Genomic DNA, 9,705 nt, shown 5'->3' with positions numbered 1-9,705 from the left:
AGGTGAGGGAGGGCAATGGGGAAAAAATCCGATGACAAAAGCGGTGGTGGGGAGGAGGGGGGTGGAAGCTTCTGAGGCTACTGCTTCCTTGTTTCTAACGTACATAATAGCTACCAAAAAAAGGTTTGTTTTTCCATGTAGAAATTAGACAATTTTTTGCTTCAAATTATAAATACAGATTGAAGTAGAAGATTATAAACTGCACATAGATCTTTCATAAGAGGACTTTCAGAAAAGAATTGGCTCTGCAAGGCTCTAGAAGACTAGAGACTACGAGTTTTTTTACTTCACATGTTCATTATATAGCTCTGTAGACTGTAAATGGTGCAGCATTACTAAGAGAGGAGGCATCTGAAAAATGCAAAGGAAAGGGCTTGCAGAAGTGACCCAGTCAGCCAGTTATAGATTAACGACACCTTATAGATCTTAAAATGGCCTTCTGGAAACTCTTGCCATACCTATAGATCTGTAAATAGATAGGACTGGTGGTCCTATCCTTCCCCCTTGCAGCCCCAGCCCGAAACTTCCCCTCCCATCCTGAGTCAGGAAGAGCACAGTAGACCCTCAGAGAAAGGAATCACGTGCCCCTTGCATGGACATTGCCAGGGTACATAAAGCTTTTGTAGGCTCCGCCAGCCTAATAAACTCTCCTTCCTATAACAAAGTTGTCTGAGCATCCAAATTTCCTCTGTCGGGTGTTGCTTCCTGCAACTTTACAAGCACTTTTAGAAAAAGAGGCAGAGAAGGCAATATTTATTTTAGGTATTAAAATATAAGAGTACTTTAGAAAGAGAAGATAAAGTAATACACAAGGCTACCTGGCTTTCATTGACTACCTCATTGGAATTCGCTCTATCTCTATGATTCATTTAGCAAATATTTGTGAAACACATAATAGGTGCCAGACACTGTTCTAGATACTGGGAGAAAGCAATAAACAAGACAAAGTTCTTGCTCTCTTGGGCTAATAGAGCAAAACAGACAATAAACAAAGAGACATATAAAAAGTGATAGAGTTCTTCTATGAAGAAAGATAAGTCAGAGTAAAGAATGGAGGAGAGAGGTGATGAACCTCTTTAGGTTTTGTCCTTTCTCTTTCAATGATCTAACCCCAGACCAAGAAGCTGGCAGTGCCGTCAGTGCGTCTCCAGGGTGTTTGCTGGTGAGCAGGCTAGAGTTTGACAGGGCACAGGGACCAGTGGAATCAAAGAAACTACAAAGGAAATATAAAACTTCTGGGGTCCTCTTCATTTTTCCTGCTATTACTGCCATAAGAGACCCCAGGAACACAGGGCTGGGTAGGCCTCCTTCTCTGGCCACCACATGAAGCATGAAGCTTGAAGCATGAAGCAATACTCATAGTAGTTCTTTTCATTATGCACAAATCCTGACATTTCTTGGGCCTTAACGGATCCTCAGATACCACCTATCTCTTACCTTTAGGTCCTGAGGCACAAAGGATCTCCTATTCCTCTGAAAACAGAATTATAGTACTTTTGAGAAAGGGTCCGGAACTTAGAATATCTGGTTTATCTTCCCTGGGGGGGTAAAAGGGCCCAGAATTTAGAAACTCTGAAGGACAAAGAGCTTTTATCCTCTCTCAACACTGAGCGTGCAAGCACACGTATGTGTGTACCTACCATTCCTTTCCTAGAGTCACCCAACCCTCCTTACTTCAATGGGCCACCACCTTGCTAACCTTGTTATTTGAGCATTGAGGGAAACTGAAATGGTATTGGAAATCAAAATGATAATAACTGAATCAAGCTTTTTAAAATACAAACAATAATGAGAGAAGATTTAGCTTTTTGTACAAGAACATAAGGGCTGATCAGAAATACCACGTTTAATCAATTGTAAATTATATAGTTATGTCATAGGAGTATATATACCTATGGAGGCTTGTAGTGACAAATCTAATATGTCGGTTTCTTGTACTTTCATTTTAATTGAAGGTATAATATAAATGAGCTTTTTACTAATTGAAGAATCAATCGTTTCTATTTTAAAAAATAGATATCATTGTTAAAATGCTCTGCACTGAAACATAGTTTTAATTGATATTTCTTTGAGATAAATATGGAGACAGTAGTATCACATTTATTACAAAGGACAAAATGAGTTGACTGAATTGTTACAATCAGCAAAGGGGAAACTTGGCCAAAAAAACAAACAAGGGCATTTCATGTTCAGGTACCAATAAAACTGAATTAAAAATCAACATGTGATTGGATAAAAAAGTTATGGTTCATATATACAATGGAATATTACCCAGCCATTAAAAAAATGAAATGCTACCCATTTGCAATGACATGGATCAACCTAGAGGTTATTATGCTGAGTGAAATAAGTCAGACAGAGAAAAATAAATACCATATGATTTCATTTATATGCGGAATCTAGGGAACAGAAAGAACAAACTAATCAAAAACAGAATCACAAATATAGTGGACAATTTGGTGACAAAAAGAGGGGGAGGATTGTGCGGTTGAGAGAATGGGGTGAAGGATTAAAGAAGTGCAAATTAGTAGTTGGTAGATGGTCACAGGGATGGGGAGCACAACATAGGGAATGTAGTTAGCATTAATATACTGGCTAGGTGGAGAGCCAGAGGAGAGAAGGAGCAGTTAGGGGGATTGTTTTATAAACTTTATAAATGTCTAACCAATGTACTGTATACTTGAAACTAATTAAAATGAAAAAAATTCTCAAATAAATAGATAAACAAGCTAATGCTTATGTTAAGTAATATGTCAGAAAGTGAGTCAAGGTCAAGTACATAGAAACAAATGATTCTAAGAAAAGCAATTTCCGAAGGAGAGATTAAAAATGAGGTACAAGGCCTTATCTACATAATAGCAAGTTATTTATTAGCTAGAAAACTATCATCTGTGCTATTCAAATATGACACTAAAATGTGAAGTCATTGTTATGCATATCTCTGTTGCAACCTTTGAACTGTAATCATAAAAGAAAGAAGGAAGAAAAGATGTAAATCTAAACTTGTGCAAATTTAAATATACAAAATGTAGTTAAAACTAACTTTGAGAGTATCTACTTTATACCAGGTATATCCATTATCCTATTTTATCCTCCTCAAAATACACTGAAATGGGCATTAACTTGCCCCTTTTACATATACTAAAATTGCCACAGAGAGGTGATAGATCCAAGGTATAAAAACAACAGTGGTACTGGGATTTGAACCCAGGTCTGCCTAATTCCAAAATGCTTGTTTATTCCACTCCGTAACCCAGCCTCTTGTGTGATCCCATTTGAATAGGTGCTGGTAAGTGAGATTTAGCCAATTGTTTTGGAAGCCTGGGTGTGGAACAGCACTGAACTTTGGGCTGCAGAGCCAAGGTCCAAGGATAACAAACAACAATGACAGCAACAATAATAACAATATGCCCGATGCCAAATCAGAATAAAGAGCCAGGAAGGCAATCCAAAATCTATCAAAAAGATGCCAACCGGTGGTCCAACAGGTACCGGGCATTTGCTGAAAACTCTTTTTAAAACAAAAACAAAAACAAAAACAAAAACAAAAACCACAAAATGAGCCTTTAACACTCATAGGATAGATTGGTGAGAAAGAAAAACTACCATCACCTGTAAGATTAGACACTGGTGAAACCCATTATGCAAATAACCACAGGAAGCCACAGTGGGAGAGAACAGGGATTTTTACATCTTTTATATGAGATAACAGCAGTAATAATAATAATGCCAACAACAGTAGCAGCAACAGCAGCTAACATTTATTGAGACCTGTCAAAAACTATGCTAAGCAATTTGCATACATTATGTAATTTATCACAGGATCCCTCCAAGTTGGGTGCTCTTAATATTCCCATTTGACATGTAAAAAAAAAAACAAACCTGAGGCTTGTGGGACAATTTGACCCCAGAGCTCTTAACCACTACATTATAGATTCTAATTTCCTATAGAAATACTCTATCCTCAGTAGGGAAATATCTTCTTTTAACATAAATTTTACTCTATTTCTTGATAAATAATACCCTAGTCTTATCATGCTAAGATTTATTATATCTAAATTTCTTTTTATTTTCCCCCCAACTATTTAAAAATGCAAGAACCATTCTTAAACTATGGACCATACAAAAACATGATGGGCTGGAGTTTTCCAACCCCTGGTTTGGAGCAAGTACATGATTAATATCATAAGTAATTCATATCATATTCTGTATGTGTGTGTGTGAGAGAGAGAGAGAGAGAGAGACTTTCTCTCTAATAATAAAACACTCTTTTTGGTGGCCTGTATTAAAAACTAATCAGATGTCTTCTGATGATACTCACCACTTTGTCACCCCTAGATATTTGTGTTTCATGCCTTTGAGTTGACTCTGAGTCCTGGTGGCCACAATGACTGAGTGGCATTCACAATATCCTATCCTCAACAGCGCTGCTCAGCTCCTGTAGACATGCCTGTGGCTTCTTTTATGGAGTCAATTCATCTCTTATTTGGTCTTCCTCTTTTCCCGCTACCTTCTATTTTTCTCAGCATTATTATCTTTTCCAAAGAATGCTGCTTTCTCATAATGTTCCCAAAGTAAGACAACTTCAGTTTCACCATTTTTGCCTCCGGAGATGTTTCAGGCTTAATTTGCTCCAGGACCTATGGCTCCTCTTTCTGGAGGTTCGGGGTATCCATAGAGCTCTCTTCCAACACCACATTTCAAATGAATCATTTTTTTTCCTATCAGTCTTCTTCACTGTCCGGCTTTTGCACTGATACATACTAATTGGGAAAACAAAGGTATTGATGACCTTAGCTTTGGTCTCTAATGACACATCTTTGCTCTTGGTGACCTGATTCTTCCATTGCTGCCCTTTCAAGTTTCAGCCTTCTCTTGATTTCTTGGCTGAAGTCTCCTTTTGAATAGATGGGATATTAACAATAATATAGCTAACATTTACAAAGGGATTAATACATACCAAACTCGATACTAAAGTGATTTTTATGCATTATCTCGTGGTGTCTTCGCAATAATCCTATGAAATAGATGGTATTACTATTCCCATATTTCAGATGAGAAAACTGAGGCTTAGAGAGGCAAATTAATTTTCTTAAATGACTCAGTTTCTAGTGGCAGAGTTGGGAATAGAATCCAAGCTGTCTACCATCAGAACCTGTTGTTATTGGTAAAAAGTTAATTCTATAAGCTATCTAAGATTAATCCACTTGCACCACTCTAATAAATACATATAATACACATTAATATTCAAACTAAATAACTCTGGTCCCTCAATTACAAAAAACAAGAATGTTTTTTGTTTCCTCCGCAAGAGGATTACTCAGGATCAGGTATATATTTGACATAAGAAAACTGGAAAATGTTCTCTGTCAGCAGATGTTCTAGTTGTGATTTTATTTGTTTTTTACAACAGTTTCCCCCTCTCATTTTCTCTCACTTTTCCCCCATCCAAGGAAAAATGCCATCTGACAACACTGCCTCCGGGTTTCAGGAGGTACCAAGGAGCTGTAACTAGTCAGCTCAGCAAGTTTAAGATTTATGACAATCAAATATAAAGGGAAAACATAAATTAGGGGCCAACAAAAGTTATACTAAATATAAATGACAATCAATGAATTGAAATGATTAAATGCTCAAGAAAATAAAAGGTAAATATTAAAATTTATATTTTCATTGCTATAAGATCCATTTAAAGTTTTTTCATGTGACTCAGTTCTACAGTTATTGACAATGAAAGATGATCGTGATATATTTAGTGAAAAAGACTACAAAACAATATGTCATGATTCTAGCTTTGGTTTAAATACTAGTGTATATTTGTTCAAAGAGTTAAAACATCTAAAAAGGTAAAGTCAAAAGTGTTTATAACATAATAGCTTCGTCTGGATGATGGGATTATAAGTAAAGATGTTTTCCAAATCTTTCTATAATAAACATATATCGCTGTTGTAAATTTTAAAAGTTAATGAAAAAAAATTATAGCTCAGTCTTCCAGAAACATTTTACTATGGGATACAGAGAACAGGATTCATTTATTTTGGAGAAAAATGAATAATGCTATTTAAAAGTTATACTTTGTCAGTGAATGAGTTTTTAGAAAACTTCACTAAGCATCAGAAAACTATAGATCAATTTCCTGGCTCACTATGGGCCATTTGGGCAAATCACTCTGAGACACAGTTTATTCATCTTGATCTAAATAAATTTTCCCAGAAGTAACATTCTTTGACTTTATAGTCCTAGCTCTGTGGTAAGTAGTAATATGGATGGCCCTTCCCTTTTCTCTGCCAGGTATATCCTGAAATTCATAAATTTATTCTTTAACCTGGGTATCCATACATCTATTTGTTCAACTAGCATTTATTGGCATGCTTGTAACATTATGTGCTTGGAATTAAGCTAAAATTTTCTATGATTTCTTGGTTGTTTGAAGCTTGTTTTCTAGGTAGATTTCTCAGGGAACAATATGTAATGGGTTACTGTATGTTCACAGCTGCTTTTTCTGTAACTTTTATACTTAAAAAAGCAAGTTTGTGTATCTATAAAAATCATTGTTTCATGTTTTCTTTCCTTGAGTATCTTAAATATGTTGCTGTATTGTCTTTTCTGTGGAGCAATCTGATGAAAAGATGATTTTATTTTTCCTTTATAAGTGACTTGGTCTTTATGCCTGGATGTACAGAGTTTCTTATTTATTGTCCAGTTTTACTAGAATATGTCTTGATGTTGAGAGTTGTGAGTTCATTTCCCAAGCAAGGTCAATGATGTTCCCTTTCACTATAAATGTTTATTTTAATTTGAAAGAAATCTTCTTAAATTATTAATTTTTATGTTTACTTTGTTCTATGGTTTCATTTTCTTCCTTTGAAATAAATTACACTTATGTTGGATCTTTTTCCTGTCCTCTATATCTCATTTTCCCTTGAATTCTATTTGTTTGTTTGTTTGTTTATTTTCCTTCCTTTGTAAACTGTATTTTCCAAGTTCTATTTCTGACTAAGTTGTTTCAGAACCATCTGAAGGTTATTTGAAGAATTCTCACTCAGGCAGTAAGGGTTTAAGGGGATGTAATCCAGAAGATAAAGGAATCCCAGAGGGCTGAGCCTGGCATGTGGCATTGCTTTTAGACTTGAGGCATTTGCCTATTAAAAAATAGCAGCTCAAACACCGATGTTTATAGCAGCATTATTCTTAGTGGCCCAGACATGGAAGCAACCCAAGTGTCCCACGATAGATGACTGGCTAAAGAAGGTGTGGTACATATATACAATGGAATATTACTCAGCCATAAGAAGAGATGAAATATCACCATTTGCAACAACATGGATGGACCTCAAGATAATCATGCTAAGTGAAATAAGACAGACAGAAAAAGTAGAAAATCATATGATATCACTTATATGTGGAATATAAACCTAAAAGCAACAAATGAACAGGACAAATAGAGACTCAAGGACATGGACTATAGACTAGTGGTTGCCTGAGGGTAGGGGGTGAGGGAGGAACGGGGAGGTAGATGGGGTAAAGGGGGTCAAATATAGAGGGGTAGGGAGAGGATGAAGTGGGTAAAGGAGATCAAATATATGGTAGCTGAAGGAAACTAGACTTTGGGTGGTAAACATACAATAGAATAGATAGATGTCAAATTATAACTACACTCCTAAGTTATATAATTGTATTAATCAATGTTACCCCAATAAACAATTAAAATAAAATAAAATAATTTAAAAAATAGCTCAAAAGATGAGAATTTGAGGAAAACTTCAGGTAGATTCAGGGGGTTGGGGGGAAATTGGAGTTCAGAGCCATGCAGGCAAGAGGGGATCTATAAATTTCAATTGGAACCAAGAAGGGACATACTTTACAGGTAAGGGTGACTTGGAAGTAGACCAGCCCTCACAGTGACTTAAGCCCAATATGAATCATACAATCCCCAAATGATGTTTATCTATCCCATTTCTGAGTTTCCTAGTTCTAAACTAAGCTGCTCTCTTACAGCATCTATTATCTTCTTAAGTTCTTTCAGCTAATTCTGTTATATTATTTAGTTTTCACCTGCTTTCTGATTATATATATTTTTGGTATGCATTCATTATCCATTGTTGCATTATTTAGTCCATTTTCTTTTCTATAATGTATATTTGGTGTTTGACCATACCCTTTTCTGTTGTTCATGTATAAAAAGTTTAAGTGTTCTGTGTTTTTAGAAAGCAGTTCCCTTGTAATGGATTGGGATACATCATGGTAGCTTTCCTAGCTTCACTATTTAAGAGCTTTCTCCTCTATTGTTATTACTAAGTAGAAAGGTAGATGAGAGAGAGAGACAGACAGGCAAATATAAATGTAGATAGCCTCAGTGTAGTCACGCCTGCTTACTGAGATCTATCTTCTCTGGGGTCCCACCTCTCCCCCAGCACCACCCACCCACAGTGTTTGATCCTTTTCTCCACTTTGCCCGCAGAGTTCCTGTCCTGCTCAATTTGAATTCTTTTCACAGTAGCATTTTCCTCAGGAAAGGAATTTTATTAGATACTTCAGTTCTTTGAGGACTTAAGCCACTGCACTACATTTGATCTCTCCACAGTACCTTAGTGTGTAGCTGTATTCATTTTATTCCACTCATCCACAATTGGAGCCTGGAACCTTTTCCTCTTCACTGTTATTCTCACAATATTCACATGCTGAGAGCTCCATTCAAGAAGGGACCCTCTCTTCTTGAGCATTTGTTGGCAATTGCTATACTGCTGCATTTACAGAACCATCAAAATTCTCTTTCTCTTCCCTCCGCTACCTCTGCACAGCTGCTAAACCTGCACATGTCCTGTGAGGGTCCTACATTGTCTGTGATTCAGGTGGGGGCAAAATCCACTGCTCTTCTGATGTTCATGGGGACATTCTGTCAGTTGGTTTTCTAGAGGACGTTGTGAGTAGAAATTTTTTATTGCTATTCTAGTTATTTAGTATATTTTTAGGAATAGATTGAAGAAATTCAAAAAGTATGCATCATGATCTTGCCTTGATGGGCTTATTTTAAAAGCATGAATCTATCAGTCAGGGTAACACTGTCTCTGATTCTGCATCACTCCATTGCCCTGACTGGCTTCTAAGAGTATAAATATTTCCAATACAGTTTCTGTTCAACTTAGTGTTTCTTAGCTTCCCTAAAGATGTTCTTTTGTACAATCGGCCTCTATCTGAGAGTTGCCCACATTCTGATATTGCTTTCACTTTCCTCACCAACTCTCTTCACATGATAGCTTCCTTTGTTAGCTAGTCTCAGTTAGAGTATGTGCATATACATTCTGAACTATTTCTTTAATCAATGAGATTCTTTTTTCCTTTAAAATCAGACTCTGTTTGAGAACCTCCTTATGATAAAATTGCTGTATTTTCCTCATAGGCATGTTTCAAATTGTTCTTTATATTTAAAGACCCACAGTCAGAAAGCTTCCTTCAATGTTCAGAGGATTCACTAAATCAAAAATGGTTTCCTAAAAAGTTAATATTGCACACTGCTAGACTTAACATAGTTCCCTGATGAGTAAATTTATTGTATTTCTCTGCAATTCTATAGAGTTCCCTCTACTCTTCAGAGCTGGTTAGAATGCTTCCCCCTTAATGTCTCTAAAGAAATGAAATTAAATAGGGGGTGGGAGTGGGAAGAGTGATCTCTATTCTCCAGCGATTTACTGCAGGGCTCTGTAC

The sequence above is a fragment of the Pteropus medius genome, unplaced genomic scaffold (genome assembly GCF_902729225.1).
Source record: "Pteropus medius unplaced genomic scaffold, Ma_sr-lr_union100, whole genome shotgun sequence".
In the NCBI taxonomy this organism is placed as follows: Eukaryota; Metazoa; Chordata; class Mammalia; order Chiroptera; family Pteropodidae; genus Pteropus; species Pteropus medius.
Note: the sequence above shows the minus strand (reverse complement) of the source record.